Genomic DNA, 24192 nt, shown 5'->3' with positions numbered 1-24192 from the left:
TTTGATGCTTATCTGGGCCAGGAGCTGAAATACAACTGAGGCCTGGATGTTATCTTCTGGGAGGAATGCTCAGGGGTCTAAACCACATGACCAGCGATGTGCTGGGGGAGGATAGGTTGCCCTGGGGACAAGGTTCTTGTTTTCCCAGTTTTGCTTCCTGCCCTGGTGTGTCTCCTTGCCTGGAGTTTCTGTACTTGGCTTCTGTACCTGGTCCATCTAACAACTGGTACTTACTAAATTCTCAATATATATTAACCACCTCTAATTAATTTTTGGTGTTGTTATTGTTATCATTATCATCATCCCAGTTCTTTTTGAAACCAAAGCATGCTACAGTGTTTCCAACTTTTTTACAGCGTCAACTCAGAAATAGCATGCTTTAGAACAATTTCTGGGGAGTGTACATCGATGTAGTAAATAAGTGGCCTGTGATCTGCCAGCAAACAGATGAGAAGCTAATAGGGCTTTGTTATATTTTCTGATTTGTCAGTGGCCCTAAACTATCACCTTTCTGTGTTTCCTCTTTGCTATAGAAATAGATTTGTGTGTGTATTAGAGTCAGGAATATAAGTTTGATGTGTGTATTAGATTTGAAATAAGTAACTTCATCTTGTGTGACTGAGTGTAATTGTGATGCCTGGTGCCACGATAAGATTAACATTTTGTAGCCCCGGCCTCCAAGCAGGCCCGCGCTCTGTAGGACCCTGATGAGACACACTGAAGATGCACCACACCTTCAGCTGAACTGTTAAAAGCAGGGGCCTTTCGGCCACATCCTTGGACGCTTGTCTGCCCTCCACAGACTTCGTCCCCAGCTCCGGGAAAGCTGACCCTGCCTTGCTCTGCCCTGCACCTCTCTAGGAGAACTTCCAGAGGGCTGCAGTGACCGACGCCATCGGGCCACACCCCCAGACCGCGTGTGTCTTTCAGCGGATCCTCCGGGTGGCCTGCTGGTGCCGAGAACCATCGGGAACTGGTAAATAAACCCTGTGTGATTTGCTTTATGTTTGTCTCTGTCTCCCTTCTTGAAACTTGAATTATTGGCTCAGTCTCATTGAATTAAAGTGTCTCTCGACCCTCATGGTGGTATAGCCACGTATTGGGAGTTAGACCACCTGCGTTTATGTCTCCAGAGAAACTGGGACACTCTTTCAATATAAAATATTTAGCTTTCTTATATACTAAAAATAAAAATTAAATCCATGATTTCTAAAACAATGCATTTTTTCCAACTTTTTTAAAAATGAGACTTATTTGACATACAACATTGAGTACATTTAAGGTATACAGCATATTGATTTGGTACATTTAAATTGCAATATTGTTGCCATTGTAGCATTTGCTAACATCTTTATCATGCCCCATAATTATTATTTGTTCCAGTGTTGGGAACAATTGAGATCTTGTCTCTTAGTCGGTTTAATGTTTACCATACAGTTTTGTTGTCTATAATCACTGTACTGTGTCTTAAGTCCCCAGGAGTTATTTATCTCCTAGCTGCAGTTGTGTGCCTTAAACCTCTCTTCCATTGCCCCACCCCCTCAGCCTCTGGCAACCACCATTTTACTCTCTGTAAAGCAATGCATTTTGCATGTTTAAGGTACCACTGATACTAATTCTATTGCTTGTTGGTGTAAAATTTCTCAAATGCTCAGCTATCGGACGCTATGCCTTCAGTTTTATTATAACTAAAAGTTGCTTTTTTTATAGTTGCCACCAAGTAATATCGAATGAGTGCTTTTCTGTTATAAGTTTACTATTGAATATCTATTTGCAGATTGCTGTTAATAACAGAGCAGTTTAGTTCTGAACCTATGGTTCATGAAAAGGCAGAATATGAACCATAAATCCTGGTGCTGGGAAGCAGAATCAGGATATTCAAACAGATGGACCCTAGACTCCTGATATTGGTGATCTTCTGGGTCCTCATCATTGTTTTCAGCAGCAGGGAGAACTACAAATAGTTGGATTTCCACAATGGATATAGAGGTGGTTTACACAAGATTTTCTCTTTGGGTTAAAAAGAGATAAACATAAAAGCAAAGAAATCACCAAATAGTTAAGATCCACTTGGGCAAAAATAGCCACTTCTGCGTTCAGCTATACTTTAAATAAGGCCCACGGATGGCAGTAGTCATTCTAAAAGATCCCTTTATTTTATTTTATTTTTTCTTAAAAGACAATATCCAAAACAAAACAAAAAACAAAAGAGGAGACACGTTATGTAATCTACAGACTAAAAGACTAACCATTTTTATATCTTATTGCAATTTGAAATGGAAAGGAACACTCAGTCCTAGAACATGATAATTCATCTCCTGTTCCTTTGTCCGAAACTACAAGTAGGAGATAGTTCAGAGCCGTTGCCAATCAGAAAATACAACAAAGCCCTACTAGCTTCTCATTTGTTTACGGGCAGATCACAGGCCACTTCCCGCACATCTCAGACATCCTGTTAGCTCTCAGAGGCTCCATGCAGGCATACCTAGAGTGCTTCAGAAAAGAAAGAGCATCTGAAAAGCTCCTTTTTGGTCTGTGAACATGTCATAGTTGATTTGAGTTTTTTAAATATTTTCCACCCTTGTTTGTTTCTTAATGCAGTACCAAGATGTAATTTGTCTGGAAGCCAAAACTGGAGACATGCTGAATACGTGAATACCGAGGAAGTGGTTTCCTTAGCAATGACAGGCATGTGAAAGTCAAAACTTCCTTTCCTTCTCATGTGACCTTTTTTCAAAGCAATTCAGATAAAGGACAATGGAATTGAATTCCAAGCACCCACAGTGTTCATGAATTGCTAAGCAATGATTCACCAAGCACCCAAATTACTCTAGACTGCTTGAGCATTTCATTAGTGAAATTGCTTTGTATTTAAATTTTCCTTCTTCACTTTGCACATTAGTTTTCTTCATGCCTACAGGCCACTTTTCCACCACTCCAAGAAAATGTAGATATACAGAGCAGTCCTAAACAGTGATTAATAGAAGGACTTTAGAATGTCAGAAGTTAGAATGTTATATACAATATTCATAACTATTTGCTACCTTTAGATATGTTGGGTGCTAGAAACTTATAGAAAGGTTTGATAATTGAAGTCAGAATAAGTAATATAATTTAATTTTTAGACAACTCCTTAAATATTTTAGAAACACTGAAGCTCTCATTCATTTCAATTACAGATTTATCCTTATCTACTCATTCATCCTAAAAAAAATAAAAATGCTGTATATGGCTTACAGATTGCATGTTCTTGTTAGTCCTCAAAAGTTAAATGGTAGTAACTTATTAAAAACAATATATTAGCAAGCTGGGACTTTAAGGTGTCATGCTCTTTTGCCTTTAATTAAATTGCAGTGTTCTTGGGGAATATAGACAAGGCCAACCTGGGAACTCTTTATTTCTCTTTATAGCCTCTGAATTGTGGATCTCAAAATAACTAATATTACTCAACATCTTAAGATCATAATTCTGTGAAGTGACAACAGTGAGTGTTGCCAGACAGACCCAGGACCCAGGGAGCCGGGTGAACTTTTCCTCCGTGATCTTTGTGTGTCATAGGGCTAATATGACTCTCATACTGGGTTACTTTACTCATAAAGTGTGTAAAGAGAGGACCTAGCAGAGTAAATGCTACTTAGTAGTTGCTCAGTAAATATTAGTTTTGCTTCTTTCTTCTGCATGTCCTCTCCATTCTGACATTTTCTTTTCTTTTAATCCTCACCCCAGGATATTTTTCCCATTGCTTTTCAGAGAGAGTGGAAGGGGGAGAGAGAGAGAAACATAGATTGGTTGCCTCCTGCACTCACCCAGACCAGTGTGGGAATTGAGCCTGCAACCGAGGTACGTGCCCTTGGCTGGAATCAAACCCCGGACCCTTCAGCCTGTGGGCTGACCCTCTAACCACTGAGCCAAACTGGCTAGGGCCTGACATTTCATTTTCAATTTAGTCTGATCTGCTCCTAGTTTCATGGGTCAGAAGTGGTCTGAGACAGAGCCTTCATGTTCAAGTGGGCCCCAATAATTAACTTCCTTGATAGGAAACAAGGGATGAATCCTAAAAAAAGTGTACGGACTTCCAGTGAATTCACTCTCTGGCCATTTTCTAGAGTGCTTGTGAGATTGTTTAACAAACAATCCGAGCTGCCCAAGCAAGCAGGGTAATTTTCCGTATCCTCTGACAGCGACAGTGGAGATACAGTTTGCGATGTTTTCGTTTACCCAGCACACCGTGCACTTTGGCAGTGAATGAGGTCGGGCTTCGGGGAGGTTATTCCTCCATCTGGGTGTGTGTCCCACGGCGTGTGCGCACTGGGTACCCTCCATGACAACTGGTTCCCGTATTTAGTGCCATCAACTGTATGAACATTTCCTTCCTTTTCAAAACCCAGGCTGGCTCTGGAAGGTGGGCACTAGCCCACGCTGCTGATTGGACTAGTCCAGCTGCCACTAGAACCAAAGGCAGTAGGAAAGTACTTGATTTGTCCTTTGGAGTGGAATAGCCAGGGGAAAGCTGTAGGGAAAAAAATGTAACAGAGTGATTAGTAATTGCTTGCCAGAATATTTTTCATGTTTATTTGTGTTTGCCTCAGCTGGTCAGAGAAAGGTGACTCCAGGAGTAAGGAGTGACCTTGGCTAAGTCACTTTATCTCTCTAGGCTTTGGAAACTTGGATTAAATCACAGGTTTTCAAACTATGTCCCATGGAGCCTTAGAGTTCTGCTGTGTTGGAAGCTGCGTACAGCTGATGAAAGAGACATTTAGCAGGTGGGGTTCTGGGTATTTGGATTCAGAGAAGCTCTGCTTTTATCTGATCTTATAGACTGGTTTAACTTGTTAAAAAAGTCCCTTGACCAAAAAAAAAAAAAAAAATTAAAGCTATAAGCTAGGTATTTTCTAATTTCTGTTGAGCCTTGATGGTCTAGCATTGTATGAGTACAAATTTATAGATTGGAATTTATATAAGAACCAGTTAGCTAATACAAAACAACCACAAAAACATGAACCACAAATCCTGTTTCATAATTAAAGACTATTCTAGTCTTCATCAGAAATATCTGTTTTCGTCCACGTGGTATGGAGAAGATGTCACAGAATAATTCACAGTAAATCATTGGCAATTAGTTGAAGAAAACAATAAAAAACACAGTGCAAGATTAGGTTAACAAGCTTGTAAATCGGTGTGGTTCTCTCTGTAACTCAGGGCAAAATAGTTCCTCATGCCGGGAATGCATTTTGGGCCATCTCACTTTAATCTATTTCACTAGTTCTTTTTGACCTTTGAAAATGTCAAAGGCACCACTGGGTGTTCAGAGCGAAGGTCTATAAAGTAGATATTTCGTCCACATGGTCAGGCAACCTTAGGAAGAACCGGCGCCACAAAAGCTGCTGCCACCCTGCTAGTCACACAGCGGTTGTCCCAGCGGCACGCTTGGAGTCACTCTCTGCACAGCCTGTTTTTTAAGAGGTCAGTTGTTGGATACCTACCTGTTCCCTATTACCCGGTGTCTTCAGAAAGGCTGGAAGTAAAGCAGCCCGTCTTTCTGGCACGGTTTTACCCCTAATAAGAAGGCTATTGTTGAACTGTTCAAATCGGGATGCTTTGATTGTTAGCACGTTCCGCAGGCTGTGATTACAGTAATTACAGACCTGTGAAGGTCAAATTGACAAAAACTGAATATAAACTGGAACTGAATATAAACTGGGACAACCCACGTTCTACCCTCTTTCTACCCTCTTTGGGATGTTGTTGTTGCTGCTGTTGTTGCAAGAGTTGCCAAGTGACAAGTCTGTAATAAAAAATAAAAGTGGAAGTCATTGATTTCACAATTCGGCTTTGACCACTTACAATTACTATTCGAGGTACTGAAGTGAATGTTACTTTGTGCTTTCAGGACCAGGTATATTTTTGGCTCTATTACCTTCCTGCCTAGTCATGGCCTAGAGTTTGTATGAAGCATCTAGGTACTTTTTAAAGCACATTATGAGTCTTCAGTGTTTTTCCCCCTTATTTTTTCTTTTTGCAAGAGTATGATGCTGAATACAAAATGGGCAGATAAAATTTTTTGTTTGTGTGCACTGTTTTGTGGGATATTTAGCAGAAACAGTTCTCACAGAAAGAGAACCCACAAAATTGTATGAAAATAAATGAAACGATCTTCCTATAATTGCCTAGCCAAACACCAGAATAAAATTGCTTCTCAGGTACTCTAAATATAAACAAGTATTATTTCCCTTTGTCCTTAATGATGGCCTCGAGCAATGGTTTAAGTAACAATTAAGTAAAAATAGAGTCTGTTATCATGTGGAGGAATGGGAAAAGGCAGTTTGTGCAGTGCTAAGAAAAGATACGAGGTCAAAACAAAGATTGTATCTGAATAAAGACAAAATAGAAGAGGTGGATGAAAATTAATCAGTTCAAAACATCCAGATGTTTTATCTATTCAGAGCCAAATATTTGAATTTTGGCTGCCTGAAATTTTCATGTTTCCTCCAGATGTTTGCTTTCAGGTGGAGATAGTCATAATCTCACATGCCTTATTTCGTTATAATGTATTATGTTGTTCAAAATTTAAAGTGGCTTGTGACAAGAATAAGGATACGATAATATAAGCTGATTCCATATTTTAGTAAAAATGACAATGTAACAATGTTTTAAAGGATGAAATTATGTCTCTTGTACAAATAAACATACATCACAGATTCCATTTAACTCGTTAATAAATGAGGAAAACAGCAAAGTGCTTCAATTGGTTCAAAGGAGATTTCTAAGTATATATATATATAGAGAGAGAGAGAGAGAGAGAGAGAAATTTTGAAGTGAAATTACAAATACACGAAAAGGGGATCTAACCATAGGGTAAGAGTCAATGACATTTTATCAGACACAGCTATTTTTTATTTCTATGGACAAGATTCATTTGCATTAGTACCAGTTTTCTGGATGTACAGGGTTGTAAAATAGCTCAAAGACAAAGGAAGGCAGCAAAAAGCAGGAAGCATGCACTAAACTGGACACTTGCTAGTCTTTTTTATTCCAATTTTAAAGTCTTTTTGTAATTTTTTTATTAAAAAACTTTGTTTACTAAATGAAAAGTACTTATGCATGCAAATATTTCTGAATCTCCATGGTACTATTACTTAATATCACCTAACTTACCACCTTCATAGGCAGTCAGTTACATTATTGAGTCTTGTAGATGTCTTGCCTTGCTACAACTCCTAGTTTTAATTGCTTCCTACTCACCCTATTGGTGAAGGAGGGATTCCTGCCCTAACCTAGGATTATGGGGATGGCCAAACACACAATACCTGCCACTGGACAAATACACTCAATAGCAGTTCCCAAGTCACAGATACACCCCAGGGGAGGAAGACACCATGCCATACGAGGCCAGAGGAGCTGCACTTGCAAACAGAGTCAACAGCTAGGGCTGGGAAAAGAAGGTTTTGTAGTATCAAGAAGATGAGCTCCCAACCCCAGCCTGGTTCCCACAGGAGGATGCAATTGATTGGCTTTTTAAATAATTCTGAAGACTGTCAAGGAACTGAAACCCACTACTCACCTGGTCGGTTTGACATGGAGGATTGTTTGACGGGGGGGCCCTTATCCGCTGGGGCAGCATGGGAAGGGAAGCATGGGTAGGCCATTTGCGGTTCTCCCAATTTCACCAAATGTCAAGGCAGCACATACTAGTGAACCTTAATTTTAGGCCTTGTACAACACTTCTTGAGAGCAGCAACTAAATGTATCCATTCAATAAACAATTTATTGAAGTCCTACTATGTGCCAGGTGCTGTTCCAGACTCCGGGCATGCAACAGTGGCAGGGGTGGATGGGGCGGGGGGGTGGTATCCTCGTCTTACATTCTAGGAGCAGTCAATATACAAAATGTAAAATACTTAGTATGACAGAATAAAAAAGATGACGAAGAAATTGTAAGCAGGCGATGGAGAAAGGCAGTACAGAGCGATGGGGGTGGGAGCACTGGGTTGAAATGTTCAACATGGTGATGCAAGGCCTCATTAAGAAGATGACATTAGAGAGAGAAACTAAAGGAGTGAGCCATGAGTATGTCTGGTGACAGAATTTAGAGATAGAGATCCCAGCAAGTGCTATGGGCATGGAGCAGAAGAATGTCCTCCTGTTCAAGACAGCAACGGCTCCAGTATAGCTAGAGTCCAGTGAACTAGGGGAGGAGTGCAAGGAGGTAGGGTCCCACTGAGATACAGAAGCTGGAACATAAACTGTGCAGGGCTTTCTAACCTTTGGTTCTTACCGAAAGAGCTGTGAATGCATTGAAAGGATTTGGACAGAAGAATGACCCATCATTTAACGAGTTTTTCCCCTTTCCTCTCTCAGAGGACTAGAGAAGTGCTGAGAGAAGAAGGGTACTCAATATATTGCTGTTGTTTCACTGTAAAAGAGGCAACCCCTTCCTTTACTGCTCTCCACAATTTTTTACCATAATCACAATTACAGGTAGGTGACTTCTCACTTAAACATATGCTTGCTGCAGAGAAATAGGCACTTAGAAAATTCAGCTTATGCATAGTTGAGTTTTGAGGCAATACCTGTTTCTCCCCTAGCCACATCCCCTAACAGATCTGGGTCCCCTGTGGTAGAAAACATAGCAGGGGCAGGAGAAACTAACACATACTCAGTGAGGGATACAGTCTTCCCCGGCCCATACAAATTCCAAAATCTCCTGCAACTTCCTACCATAAGATAAGGAATGTTTGAACTTTAATACATTAAACACATTTCAACTAGTTTTTCTTCATAAATTTTGTTTACCTGATGGAAATATATTTCAACTGTATAGCAGTTGTAAATTTATAGTAGGATGAACTCCTAAAATTCCCTTCTATGAGCAAGTTCACTTATAAAAGCAGCACATTATAAATCTTGAGATCAGCAACCTGACTATATATTGTGCGGTTTGACGGACAAGACTCATAATTTAGTCCAGTCATGGCTTTCCTGAGTAAATATAGATCGATCCCTGACATAATTACCCTATCTTCATTTTCTCCCACCCTGGACATGGATTTGATGTTTTTACCGATAACATTTAGAGAGAGTAGTGTGTAGAATACAATAAAGAGTTGGCTATGGGTATAGAAAACCAGAAGAATTACTTCATCTGCTGCAGAAATATGTCATTCTGAACCCTGAAGCTGATTCTGTTTGGTTTTAACAAGGTATCAACTCCTATATTTTATATTATTTTTGAAATATCAATAGTTACAATGGGAAAGAGTCCCAGTAATGTGGTATGAAGAGAAAGTTGTCTGATACAATTAGGCAAGAACTCACATGCATCCTTTGTCACATTCTGTGCTGCAGACACATCTGAAAATTCACTACTACTCCCAACTCTGTCTGCCTGGAAAATGACACTCATCATCAGGATTCAATTCAAGCATGACCTACTCCATGGAGAACCTTCTTCCCCTTCTCTCTTTGTCCTTCCAGAATTGCACTCATTGTATCCTAAATCTATCTATCTATCTATCATCTATCTATCTATCTATCTATCTATCTATCTATCTATCTATCTATCTATCTATCTATCAATCATCTATCTACCATCTATATATATATATTTAAATATATCTTTATTGATTTCAGAGAGAAGAAGGGGGAAGGAAAGAGAGAGACAGAAACATCTGTGATGAGAGAGTTGTCATTGATCGGCTGTCTCTTGCACGCCCCTGACTGGGGATCCAGCTGCAACCTGGGCATGTGCCCTGACCGGGAATCGAACCGTGATCTTCTGGATCCTAGGTCGAGGCTCAACTGCTGAGCCAGGCCGGGTTGGGCCTAAATATATTTTTATTACTGTCTATTAGGCAATATATACTTAAGCAGTTTAAAGTCAGGGACCAAAATTTAATTGTTTCATCCTGAACACCGAGCTCAATGCCTAGCACATAAAGGGCTTAAGAAATATTGTTGACAGTTCAATCTTGCCACAGTCACCAGGTACAATATCATACTATGTGGGAATGAAGCCTAGCCCAGCTTTGTGGTTTGGGAAAGGCCATTCTTCTTTCTTAGAGGCAACATCATCACATAACGGCCACCACTAGCGGCAGCAGAGTTAGTGTATAAAGAGAAATGGGATCACTAGCCTTTAAATACGTCTCTGTTTCAGCATTATGTTACAAAGTATTTATTTAATAGAATTTTTCTCATACTCTTTCCAGCTGTATCATCAATGAAAAACCCACTTTCAGGTGCCCTAAGGATCCAGCTGAAATTTGTCTTTGGTGCAAACTCCTGCTTTGTGTAAAAGAAACCACTTTGCTGAGCCTTTTTAAATCATGCACAAGTATCAGATTTATCTAACTACTGTTCTTGGGAAAGCCCTGACTAGAAAAACATCTAAATGCCCATAGTTTAGAATAGGAGTTACACATACTATATTCTTTTTTTTTTTTTTTTTAAGTATTGGTTGCCTTCTTGGAGGGTAGCATAACACTGCTGCGATTATTATGACATTAATAATGTTTTTTGCTCCCTTTTATACACCGGGAGATAGGGGGCTGGGGCTGCATGCTCTAGGAGGAAACGGCCTGAGAAATAACTATAGATCAGGGAACCGCATGTGCTAGCGATCAGGGGCAAGAAGAGAGAGAGACCGAAGGGGTCCTTTGAAAGACAGTACACGACTCTGAAAGTGATGGTTTAAAAGGATTTCCCATTCTGTGTTATAAATTCCCTCTTGTAATCTACGGAGCTTCGTTAATTCTGCGCAACATGATAGCTTTGGGTCGGGGGAATAGAGAGACAGTGGCAGCGGCCTGGAGAAGAACACAGGCGAGCCGGTGGGCTGGGCCTCGGCGCCGGGGGCCGTGGGCAGGGCCCGCAGAAGCCAGAGCGGCTCCGAGCAGCGCCGCGACCCTCGCTGCGGGCACGGGGATGTCCGAGCGCAGCCGGCCTCCTCCAGCCGGCCGCGGGGAGCTCGGCGGCGGCCGTCTGGTTAGGCAAAGAGAGGCGGGGCCTGGGAACACGGAGGAAACCAGGGGCACGAGGGCTACAAAGGTTTCGGCTTTTCTCCAAGGAGTTTAAGGTAAGACGAAAATTGATGCCCGTCCCAGGGTCTCTCCTGAGGGGCGAAGGGTTGCCAGTGAGGATCCGTAGCCTTTCTGCCTTTCCTTAGACCTAAAGGAAGGCCTCCTTGACCAAAAAGCCTCGGGGGCCCCCATGCCTCAGGGACACCACACGCCTGGCTGGAAGAGAAGAGAAAGGGGGGGAGGAAGCAGACGGGGAAATGGAAGAGGTCCCTTGGGTGGTGAGAGAATACGTCAGGGTGCTCTCAGCAGCTTGGATCAAGAACAGAAGTGACAGTGGCAGCAAATAAGCAACATGGGACCCACACTGAGCAAGGGGGACAGCTGAATGGATGAATGAACCACTCGGAACGGCCTGTGTGGTAAGCGAACCAATCAGCAAGGCCAGGGCTGTGAACGAACCAATCAGCATAGCCAGGGCTGCAAACGAACCAATCAGCATGGCCAGGGCGGTGAATGAACCAATCAGCATGGCCAGGGCTGTAAACGAACCAATCAGCATGGCCAGGGTGGTGAACGAACCAATCAGCATGGCCAGGGCGGTGAGCGGGCGGCGAGGTGCGGTGCAGGCTGGCGGAACGCCGGCACGCGTGCTGCAGGCACGGGTGGTCTCCGGTCCTCCCGGCCCGCTCCCTGGCATCAGAGGGGCTGCCTGACAATGAAAGCGCCGTGCCCGCGGTGAAGAATTTTCCTGAAGGTGGACTTGTGCACGGTGGGCAAGGAATTCGACCACTCGGGCAGCCTCCTTCCCCCGCGTGCCCTTTTCTCCCTCCCGGATCCTTTGTGGGCGCGAGCCTGGACTACTTCCCTCTCCTCCCCCTTCTGCAGGCCTCCTGCAGCGCGCGCTCAGCTCTTAGGAATCCTGTGGGTGGCAGGGGCTTTCTCCTGCGCCTCCCGTGTTCACTGAGGTGGAAAGGGAGGAAGCATGAACTCTGACACTCTCTGTGAGCATTTTGATGACGGAACAAGTGATAGTCACAAATCTTAAAGCAGGTGGCAGAGGAGACCTGGAAGACACCTTATTTACCAGCAGCAGCTCCCCTCCCAGATCATCCCCCAGAGCTGGCAGGTGCCCAGCAGTTCAATTTGGAGAGACTCCTGTTTTTTTCAAGCCCAAATGAAATAAGCTAAGCGACGGGTCATTGCGCAAAGGCCCATTCTGTCTGCTCCAGGCCCCGGGTCTGTCCCTCTGGCACCCTAGTCGTCTTTGCCATTTCTCTTTCATTAAAGGCCTTTGAAGTGGTGGATTATTTTTTCTGTCTCTGAGAATTCCTTCTGGCTAGTGGATTTCAGGACTGCAAGTGCTTTAAACATTTCCTTCCCCTTTTGAATTAATACTGTACTCCACCTTTTTTTTTTTTTCCATTTTTGGGGACCGACCACTGTGTTGTTTTATATTACATTTTCATTTCAGAACTGTTTGGAATGGAACTCATGCCATGCACGTGAATATTTTGCCTCCTCTTAGCTGATTTAATCAGCATGGATACCATTATTCATTCAATTGCATGAATAATTTATTTCACTGTTGTAAAAGTTTAATAAAAGTTTTCTTGTCTTTATCAAATCCCGTTACTCTTTGTTCATTTTATAGCAGCAACATAATCAGAATATAAAGCAGTTCATATCAAAAAGCAATGAATGGCATGGGCTGCATTAAAACTCTAGCGTATATTTTATTGCCATTTTACCTATGATTAAAAGAGATTTTATACAAAATATAGTAGCTCTATAGACCTAAGCATGACCAGCATTAACCCATCAGTGCCATTTATAGATTAGAAAAAAATTGGAATCACAGAATTACAAACGGAGATGCCCAGCCTCAATTCATATTCTCCAATAGTTCTTATCCATGCCCACATGTGTATGTGTGATCTTCTACCCACTGTGAAATACTATATTGGTAATGAATTCCTGATCTAGGATGATTGTTACTTCTTACATAAATAGAGGCACTAGAAACAAATACTTGATCACAGTTAATTTTTCTGGTAAACTGCCAAATTACTTTCACCCAGTGAAATTACTCTATAGATTAAAAGTATCTTAATTTTTACATATGTTCCTTAATGCTAGTATGACAGACCTTATAAACAAGAGCCTTCAACATTTATATCTACCTGTTAGTAAAGTTACATTATCAAACTGTGGATGCTGAAATTGCAAGCATGCTCTTTTCACATAGTCAGATACTAAATTTTTTTAAAGTTCTTTTTCTTTTTTTCCCTTTTTTTATTATTATTTTTTTAAATATATCTTTATTGATTTCAGAGAGAGGAAGGGAGAGGGAGAAAGAGAGATAGAAACATCAGTGATGAGAGAGTCATCATTGATCAGCTGCCTCCTGCATGCCCCTGACTGGGGATTCAGCCTGCAACCTGAGCATGTGCCCTGACCAGGAATCGAACAGCAATCTCTTGGATCCTAGGTCAATGCTCAACCGCTGAACCACACCCAGCCAGGCTAAAGTTATTTTTCAATCACAGTTGAGGTTTAACCCTTTGCGGTCGTATTAAATTTGGACATGGGTGTCCTACTGGTCGGAATTAATTTCCATTGAAAGAGCAGTGATACATAACATGCAAGATTATGAAGGATAAATAAGAGAAATTATGAACTGATACATGAATGGAGTTAAGATTCGTACGGTTCCTTGCTGTGGTGGCTGAGAGCAGACATACGACCGGAACGGTAAAAAAGCTTTGGTGGCTGAGAGTAGACAAACGACCACAAAGGGTTAATATTTTATTAGTTTCAGGTATACAGCACAGTGGTTATAAATTTACATAATTTATAAAGGGATCACCCCGATAAGTTTAGTACTCACCTGGCACCATACGTAGTTATTATAATATTATTGACTATACTCCCAATGCTGTACTTTTTATCCCCATGACTATTTTTATAACTGGCTATCTGTACTTCTTACTCCCTTTCAACTTTTCACCCATCCTACCTCCTCCCATCTGGCAACCACCAATTTGTTCTCTAAATCTATGAGATTGTTTCTATTTTGTTTGTTCATTTATTTTGTTTTTTAGAGTCCACATATATGTGAAATCATATGGTATTTGTCTTTCTAAGTCTGATTTATTTCAGTTAGCATAATACTTTCTAAGTCCATCCATATTGTTGCAGAGAGTAAGATTTCATTCTTTTTTATGGTTGAGTAATATTCCATTGTGTACGTGTACCACAACTTCTTTATTCATTTGTCTATAATTGGACACTTAGGTTACTTCCATACCTTGGCAATTGCAAATAATGCTGCAATGAACATAGGGGTACATACATCTTTTCAAATTAGTGTTTTGGGTCTCTTCAGATAAATACCCAGAAGTTGAATTTTTGGGTAATATAGTAATTCTATGTTTAATTTTATGAGGAAGCTTCATACTGCTTTTCACAGTGGCTGCACCAGTTTACAATCTCACCACCAGTATAAAGGGTTCCTTTTTCTCCACATCCTTGCCTACATTAGAAAGTTAGAAATTAATTCAAGATGACTATGAAGAATCTAAAATGGCAGTTATTTGATAAAGGACAAAAGGATGTGACATAACTACAGAGTTTAAAAAGGGTTGGTCACAGTTCATTTGCCAACACAGGTCCACAGTCTCTTATCTTAAACTCTTGGAGCCAGATGTGTTTTAGAAATCAGAATTTGAGGGACTTTGGAGAGGTAATCTAATACATATACTATGTATCATGTAACATCACCTTGCGAGCCTAAACAGCACCCTACAATGAAATGTTTAATATTTCTTCAGCCAAATTTATAAATGTCCATTCTGTGTGGGCTAATGACTATACATACTTTTGTGTCCATTTAAATCAGGTTTTGTTGGCAAATGAGTTCAGATCAGGTCAAATTTGCTGCAAATTAGATGCTTTGGCTTTTTGAGGTTGTAGATTTATGCTTACATATCAATAAGCATCTATGAGCACCTTCATGGTCTGGGTACTGTGCTAGACGCTGTGCCTAAAATTAAATACGACAAAACCCCTCTCCCCAAGGAGCATACAGTCTAGTTGATGGGACACTTAAGCAAACCAATATTTACATGTTAATACTGGGTGGTAAAGAAAAAGAACATTCTAGAGGACATTGAAAAATTCTTAAAGACATTGCCATCTCTAATCTCATAAGAAATGTTTTTCATAAATGAACATATATAAATATTTCAAACACTTCCAAAAGAATTGTATTTCTATACTTGCTTTTGGGAACCAAGCCACAAAATAGCATATAATTCTCAACCTGCAAAATCCCTTCTGGGTAAAATTGAACTTTTACTAGATTATTTCACAGTAAGAAACAATGTCTAGATTTCAGTGGTTTACAATATAAATGGTTTACTTCTTGCTGGGGTTACACATAGACTGTTCATGTGTCTTCTTTTCTCTGATACAGACTAAAGGATCAGTGCTCACGTGGGACATCGCTGCCCTTAAAGTGAATAATGACAGAACCATGCAATGGCCTTCAGTGTGTCTGCCCAGAACTGGCACATGACACTGCTACTCATTAGCCAAAGCAAGGCATATACTAAAACGTGCTGTCGGGGAAGCATTTCTTCACACATGGGGGCCCGTAGTAGTGCCCAATAAGGAACAGGCAGTAAATTTTGACATTAATACAATCTACCACACTTAGCTTCCTGAATCTATGGTCCATGTCCTTCATTGACCAGGTGCCCTGCCCCCTCTGAGTCAGTAGCACAGTCTCTCTTTATGGGACATGCAGTAAACCAATTCCCTCAACTAGTGAGAGGGCTATTCCAATCAAATGAGAAGTGTGTCTTATATACAGAAAATAGGATTTGAGCAGGATAGAGGTTGATGACTACATGAAAAAGTACCAGAATTAGAAGCTTAAGATATATTGGTAAACAAAGAAACAATAAGGCCCTTGGCAATAGGCAGAAAGGTAAATCTTCATTAGGTAATAGTTCAACAATAAAAACAAAACAAAAACAAAGAGACTATTCATACATTTCAAAATCCTATTTTAAACTTTTAAAAATACTTTAAAAAGTAAAACACTTCTGCATGTAGCTATTTCAAATATCTTATTTAAGAAATGAAATGCACTGGTGTATTGGATCAGTGCACTGTGATCATTTAGAAACTTTAAAGCTGGAGAATGCATTCACATATTTGATAACCTAGAAGCATTTGTTTCCAATCATGTGTCCACTGAATAGAGAGCATAAAATAAAATCCAAGGATGTAAGATAGAGGATTAAGTATCTATTTACAAGATCAATGCATGATAATTTAAAGTAATGACATTTTGTGTGTGGAATAAACAGTGATCCCTGAAAGAAATAGCAGTTTTATGAAAGATAATGAAATTGGTAAATATATTGTGTTTCCCCTCTCCCTCCCTCTCTCTCTCTCTCGCTCTCTCTCTCTCTCTCTCAAACACAGTATCTCATTTTGGTATTCCTTTGATCATAGAAATATAAGAACCTATAGAGGTCCCAGAAAGAGGCAAAAAAAAAAAAAAAAGATTAATGACTTCAAAATGTGTGTGTACATAAAATATTACATACTATATATATATATATATATGTATATATGTGTATATATATATATGTATATATGTGTGTATATATATATATATATATATATATATACACACACACACATATATATATTAATACAGGATGTCCAAAAAAATGTGTACACACACTTTGAATAATTATAAAGGCAGTGTTTTTAAAAATACATTTGATTTTCAAAATTGAGCTATCAGCTGTTAAGGTGTGTATATATTTTTTTGAAATACCCTGTATATATGGTAAATAAAAGTCTGGGGTATATAAAAAGAATATGTTTATGTGTTTATGAAGAAGGCTACCTATAAGTTATATTTTTTTAAATCTTGTTTTAGGACAGAATAAAAAAATAGATGTAAGATCTTGTAGAAGCATTAGTCATATTTATGTGTATTTGATTACTGTCATTTCCAATAATTATTTAAATAGTATCTAAAATTAAATAATTTTATAATTCAATTTATGTGATTGTGATTAAGTTACATGTTTCTGTTTATTAATACACGATGAATAATATCAGTTCTGATCCTTGTTTATAAACATCAAAAATAATACTGACTAATTAAAGCAGAAAAAGAATTTATTACAAGGATACAGATGCTTCTGGTTAAGGTATCTGAAGTCATGAGACCACTGCTCCTCCCCTAAAAAGAAAAAAACAACAACACACAAGACAGACAAATTATGGATTTTTTTTCCATTAGAAGATAAAAAGAAATATAAATAAATTAAATTTCAGAAAGGGAAGAACCCTTCCTAAGAGGGAAGAAATCCAAATCCATGGTCACAGGCGGAGGAAAAACAAACCTACTGCAGACATAGAGAAGGTTCTGTACCCCTCTCTGGATTATGTCCCTGTATCGCTTATTGCTCTATAACTCTTGGCATTTATCACACACTATTTCATATGATGTACTTGAGTACATCTTGCCTCCAAAATTTAAGAACCTAAAGGGCAGAGGCTGTGAGACATGACTCATATTTCTTTTTCATGGCCCAGCATGGTAGTTTATACATGGCAATGGCTCTATAAATATCTGTTAGGAGAAATAGATAAGCAATTTCAAGAGAGTGTAGTATAAATTGTTTACATAAGTGTTGAGACTCCTTTATTTTATTGGTTCTAAAATAGTCTTTCTCAAGCTTCAGTAGAAAAGCCCAGTTCTTGGTTATCTAGGATCTAGTATGCTGTGCAGCATATCCATCCCAATGATAGCTTTTAAAATCCTATTGACTTTATTGAAACCCCACTTCAGTTTTTCAGATTCAGTTTAATTTTACCTAATTAAATAAGCAGACATTTAATAGAAAGAGATCACCAAGACACCACTTAATAAATAAATAAAGTGTGTCTTATTTTGCTTTAATGGAAAATAAAAATAAAATCTCATTACCTAAATATAACTTGTTTTCAGGAGTAAAAACTCATGATTTGGTTATGTAGAAATAACTTTCATGAATATAATGTGAATTTTTTCTGCTTCCCTTTGATATACATGAATTAGAGCTATAGAAAATTGTGTGTTTTTAAGCTAAAAATACTTTTTAAAAAAAATTTGCTGGGAAGCCCTGCGAGATTGCAGTTTCCATACGAGAGGTGACCGATTGATCTCTCTCTCTCCCTCTCTTCCTCTTTCTCTAAAATCAAAAATCAATAAACATATCCTTGTGTGAGGATAAAAAAAAAAAATGCTAGGAGAATGGATGCGCGATGGCAGCCTTGCTACAGAAACAGATACACCACACCAAATCTTAGTGGTGCAACACAAGCTTTTATTTCTCTTTCATCTAACAGTCTAATGTGGATGTTTCTAGTCTGTCAGTGACTCAGGGACTCAGCCTCCTTACTCCTTGTGGTCCTTCAACATATGATTCTCGGGGTTCATCAGGAAATCAAGAATAGAACAAAAAAAGATTATATAAGGCAATTAAATCCAATCTTAAAAGAAAAAGAATTATCACTTTTTTTGTTTTCTTATCTATTAAACAATAAACTAACAGCTGGATATTAATTATCAGAGCCCTAAAATTAAAGATTTTGGATGAGATGAAAAACTATTAATAGATATTACTGGCATCATAGTTCATGAGTTACTCTTTGTCCATTTAATTGCCTTTGCTTTTTTGCCTTGATGAAAAACTTACAACTCTACTAAACAACTGATTTTATTTTTCTTTTGTCATTTTCAAATACAGAATTAAGATTCTCTGTTGAAATTAATTTTATATTGTGTTCTATGAAAATAGTTCTTTTCTGCTTAATTAAAGATCTGGTTTATTTTGGTAATTCCAGTTAACTCTTGCCATTTTCAAAGTGTGATGTACCCCATGAGGAAAGTAACTTGAATTTACTTTGTCTTATAATGACTCCATCACCATTATTATTATAACACTGTTGAGTAATAAATGAATAATAAAGTCCTATTATTTGTTTAAAGCAGGGGGCCTGCCAAGTTTTTTAAATAAAATGTCAGGTAGTAAGTATTTTTTGGCTCTGCTGGTCTTACTATCTCTTTTGTAACTACTAAGCTCTGTTATCATAGAGAGAAAGCAGCCATACACAATACATAAATGAATGGGTGTAGCTGTGTTCCAATAAGACTTTATTTATAGAAAAGACAGCAAACCACTCATGGACCATCAACTATAGTTTCAGACTCCTAATTTAAAGAAACATAAAAACTGAACAGGCAGGAATGTAATAGGAACTGGTAGATATAAAAAAAGAAAAAGCAATTAGACAATTAGAGATCTCAAAATAAAAAATATGGCCATTGATGTAGAGCAATGGTCAAAACCAGAATTGATAAATTGTGTGTTTTTTTAAAAACAAACAAAAAAAAAAACCAAGAAAATATATAGTTAAAGACCATTAAGGCTTTTGCTGAATTTGGGTAGAAGGTAAAAATATTACACGCATTTTAGACTTTATCAGGAAAATCAGTAAAACTATGTTTAAAACATATTTAAGCATAACCAGCCCGGCCGGGCCAGCGTGGCTCAGCAGCTGAGCACTGACCTAAGAACCAGGAGGTCACAGTCACAGTTTGATTCCCCGTCAGGGCACATCCCTGGGCTGCGGGCTGGATCCCCAGTTGGGGGCGAGCAGAAGGCAGCCAATTAATGACTCTCTCATCATTGATGTTTCTATCTCTCTCTCCCTTCCTCTCTCTGAAATCAATAAAGACATTAAAAAAAAAAAAAAAAAAGTAAACCTTTAAAAAAAGAACCATTAAAATAAGAATATATTTTATAGCTTCCAACCCAGCAGAGGGGGATAAATGGTATAGAGTTAATAGGGCTATACTCAAATATCCTGTTCTATCTAGACACATGATAGCATTGCATTTCCCTGCCTGTCTGAAATTAGATGTGACCAAATAACTTCTTTGGCTTAATGAAATGGAGGTGGAAGTGACCTGTGTCACTTATCAATGGCAGCTTTCTCTTTCTTCTGCCTCTCTTATGGAAGCATGTGTTGAGATGGAGCCTGCATCAGTTTGGGTTTCTGAGTGACTAAATAAGCCAGCCCACAATGATCATGTAGAATGAGTGAGACTTAACCTTCATTCGAAGCCACCAAAAGTTTGGGTGTGTTACTCCAGCCTCTCAAGCTTTTCCTGACTGATAGGCTTAAGTAGTCAAACTGAAACCATGAAAGGCAAAAGTTAAAGGTAAAGAGAAAAGCTGGCAAACAGAAAACAGTGCAATAGTAAGATTAAAGATGTTATAAATCATAATAAAGTTTAAGTAGATTAAACTCATTTATTAAAAGAAAGATTTGGTGGATTGCTCGGCCAGAGTGTCTCAGTTGGTTGTGCACTGAAAGGTTACCGGGTTGGATTCCAGGTTAGGGCACATACCTGCGTTTCGGGTTTGGTCCATGGTCGGAGCATGTATGGAAGACAACCAATCGATGTTTCTCTCTCCCTTCCTCTCTCAGAGCATGTCCTCCTCGGGCAAGGCTTAAAAAAAAATAAGAGCAAGAAAGATTTGGTGAATTGAATTTATGTGCTTCTTAAAAACACACAAAGACCACACACATACACAATGCCTTAGTTCACATTTTCCAAGAAGCAGACATTAAGACAAGATTAGATGTGTAGAAAATTTATTGGAGAAAATACCTGCGAAGACAAAAGGGAAAAGTAGGGAAAGGGGTGGGAGCCTTCTTTCTGTGACACAAGTCTGAACCCTGTAAAGGACGGGGGGAGGAAGAACCAAATAGGAAGAGTTCCCATGCAGTTCCAAGAAATTTTTTGACACTCTCACCAGTAGTCCTTGAGTCAAAGTCACCTGGGAGTGTCTGTGGCAAATGTGGCCTCATGACGAATACGGTGGTGGGTCCACGGAGCAGCAGCTGGAGCACCTGGTCAGTTAATCTTCCTGATCAGGAGATCTGAACCCTGCATTCTCATGGCTACAGCAAACTGAAAGTCACATATAAAGGGATGGGAAATTTCTGTCAAGCAGAACCTAAACAAAGAAAGAAGGTAAGAATATCAGACAAAATAAAGGCTAATAGCATTTAAAGGAATAAAGAAAGAAATTAAATAGTAATAAAAGGAGCCCTTGGGGACTTTACACTGTGTCAGTTTAGCTAAATGGAACTAGGCTTCCCAGAATTTCCTTCCCTGTAGGTTTTCAAATTAGGCTTAGCCTCAATAGAAATTTGCATGAAATCTGGAGGGCAGAAGTTAAGTAATAGCCACTTTTGTGCTCTTCAGCTCAGCAGTTGCAGCCCCTGGGGCAGCCCATGGGCCCAGAGCAACACTGACTCCTCCTGAGTCACCTCCAGGAGCTCTGCCTTCTGGGCCAGTGTACATGGTTCTGTGGCTAAGGTTACCAGCCTCTCCTGCAGGTCATCTGCATCATCAAAGGTCAAGGCTTGAAGGCCTTGAGATACAGACACAGGTTCAAGTTTGTCCTCTGGGTTTTCAGCTTGTTCCATGGATTCCAGTTTATCCTGCTCTGCCCACTTCATGTCCATTTTCCTTCCTGGCCTTTACCCTGCTGTCCTCAAGCCCAACACCTGACAAGAAGCACCACAGACAGTTTATTCAGAGTCCACAATTACAGCCCATCAAAACCCTACACTAAATCCCTCCTTCAACATTACTTACGGTGGCTCTGATTCACCAGTCATGACCTAATTAGTAGATAAAACTTCTCAAAGATTGTGGAACAATCAAGAAGACTAACAAGGAGAAACTCACAAAATCACAAGCCTGGTAAGAGTTCAACAGGCTTTTATTAGAAACTGAGGGGTCAAATAGACCAAAAAGTAATAATAATTATATAAAAGATTTGAAAAACAATATTAACAATATTGCTAATATTTAATATCAATATACACATTTTATATATGTAGTATGCCAAAAAAATTGAAAAAGAAATTTTCAGTACACAAGGAAAAATTTTGTACACAAAGCTATTTTCAATAAATTGTAAAGAAATTATACAGAATATGTTTTCGGATAATAATTAAACTAAGTTAGAAATTATCAATAACAATATAGTAAAATATTTATGTATAAATGTAAACTAAAAACTCCCAAATAATCTTTGAATCAAAAAGGAAACAGCAATGAAAATTACAAAATATTTAGAGTAACTGTTCTACACACTACACATAAAAATGCGTATGATAAACCTAAAGTACATTTACAGTAAGTTCATAGACGTGAGTGCATGTATTGAAAACAAAATAAAAATAATTTTAAAATGTGCACTGTGTTCAACTCAAAAAACTAAAACAGTGAAGTAAACCTAAAGAAAGTAAAAGAAAAGAAAGAATAAAAATAAAGGAACATTTAATAAAATAGAAAGCTAAGAAACAATGGAGCACATCAAGAAAACCAGCTAGAACCTCCAGAAAGACTATTCAAGAAACAGAGTTGATATGAAAAAAATATTAGAAATTAAAAGAAGACTAGCTACCGATACCAGAATGATTCTAAAATGTCACAGGATACACTAGGAAAAAATTTTTGCAAATAAAGTTTACAAATTTAGAAAAAATATAAATCACTAAAAAAACCTCCAGGTTAAAATGGAAAACCACAAAAAGACAATGAACCTTTAAAAATTGGATTACCGCCCTGGCCAGCGTGGCTTAGTTGGTTGGGCGTTGTCTCGTGCACCCCACGCTGCCTGTTTGATTTCTGGTCCGGGCACATGCCCAGGTTTCAGGCTGCATCCCCAATAGGGGATGTGCAGGGGGCACCTGGTACATGTATCATTCCCACATTCATGTTTCTCTTTCTCCCTCTTTCTTCCTCTCTGTCCAAAAATCTCTTTAAAAATGGAATTATTATTAGATTGTTGTTAGAGTCCACAAAAGATCTGAAACCCAGAAGATTTTCAAGGTAACCTGACTCCAAGAAAAATATATATTATTGTTTTATATAAACTGTCCCAGAAAAATCACAAAAACAATAGCAACAATCAAAACCAGGCAAGGAATGTATAAGAAAAGTCAAGTGTAAACCAAACTCACTTATAAACATAAATGCAAAAACACTAAATAAAATGCAAGCAAGTGTAATTAATATGTCATATATATATATATATATATATACATACATATATATGAGAACCAGAAAACATGACTTTCACATCATATTTGATCTTTGAAAAATTTATAAAAGCTGTATTTGACCAATGGACATTGCATCACTACATGACTAATTTCCTAATTTTTCTAGTTTCTAACCTTCACAAAGTTTTATTTTACATATACGTTTTCAAAAACTTAAAATCCTATTAGTTTTATGTCAAAGATATTTGTCTTCGTTCTTTCACTGTTGAAAACATTTTTATAGTGATACCCAGGATAACTCCTGTCACCTCTGAAGAATTCAGTAAATGTAAATCAAATGAAATATAATGCTACAGGCTCAGCCCTTGTGTTAACAACAATGAGAAGTGTATCAGGACAACCTGGGGGCTCTGTTCCTTGCCAGGATTAAATACAAATAGAGAGAATTCTCCCAGGAGTCAGCGTGTTGTGTAAACTAAGGCCTCGAGTGGTGTCCTCAGGCCCAGGCCCACTTCATCATAAGTGCACCTTTCAGTTACATTTTTCCTCTCCTAACCCTGCTCCTTAGTTATTTGGCAAAGAAAATTTTTCCAGGCCAGTTTTAAGGATTCTTTCTAAATTAGTTTGGGAATGGTGGTGTTGACAGCACAGGGAGTCTAAATTACTAGCACTGTTGCATTCCCATTTCTGGTACCATATGGTTAAAATATGCTAAGGGGAAAGCAACATATGGTTTATTTCTTTCCCTAGAAATTTCGATTTAGTAGAGGCATGCTTGGTAGCAGTTTGAAATGGAGAAAAGGCGTGTGAAGAAGACTGAAAGAAATTGTTCTATTAAATACCAGTGCAAAGGGGGGCTCATCAAGTGCCCCCCACCTTTATCATCGTTGCAATAAACACAGTGTCAGAGAAACTGGGGCAAGAAACAAGGGAACCCTTCGGAGTGGAGTGATTCCCAGCACCCAGTGACATTTACAAAGGAGGAGTAAGTGAAAGGAACCATCAACCA

Source organism: Miniopterus schreibersii, assembly GCF_964146895.1.
Source record: "Miniopterus schreibersii genome assembly, chromosome: 6".
In the NCBI taxonomy this organism is placed as follows: domain Eukaryota; kingdom Metazoa; phylum Chordata; class Mammalia; order Chiroptera; family Miniopteridae; genus Miniopterus; species Miniopterus schreibersii.
This window is presented reverse-complemented; position numbering follows the sequence as displayed.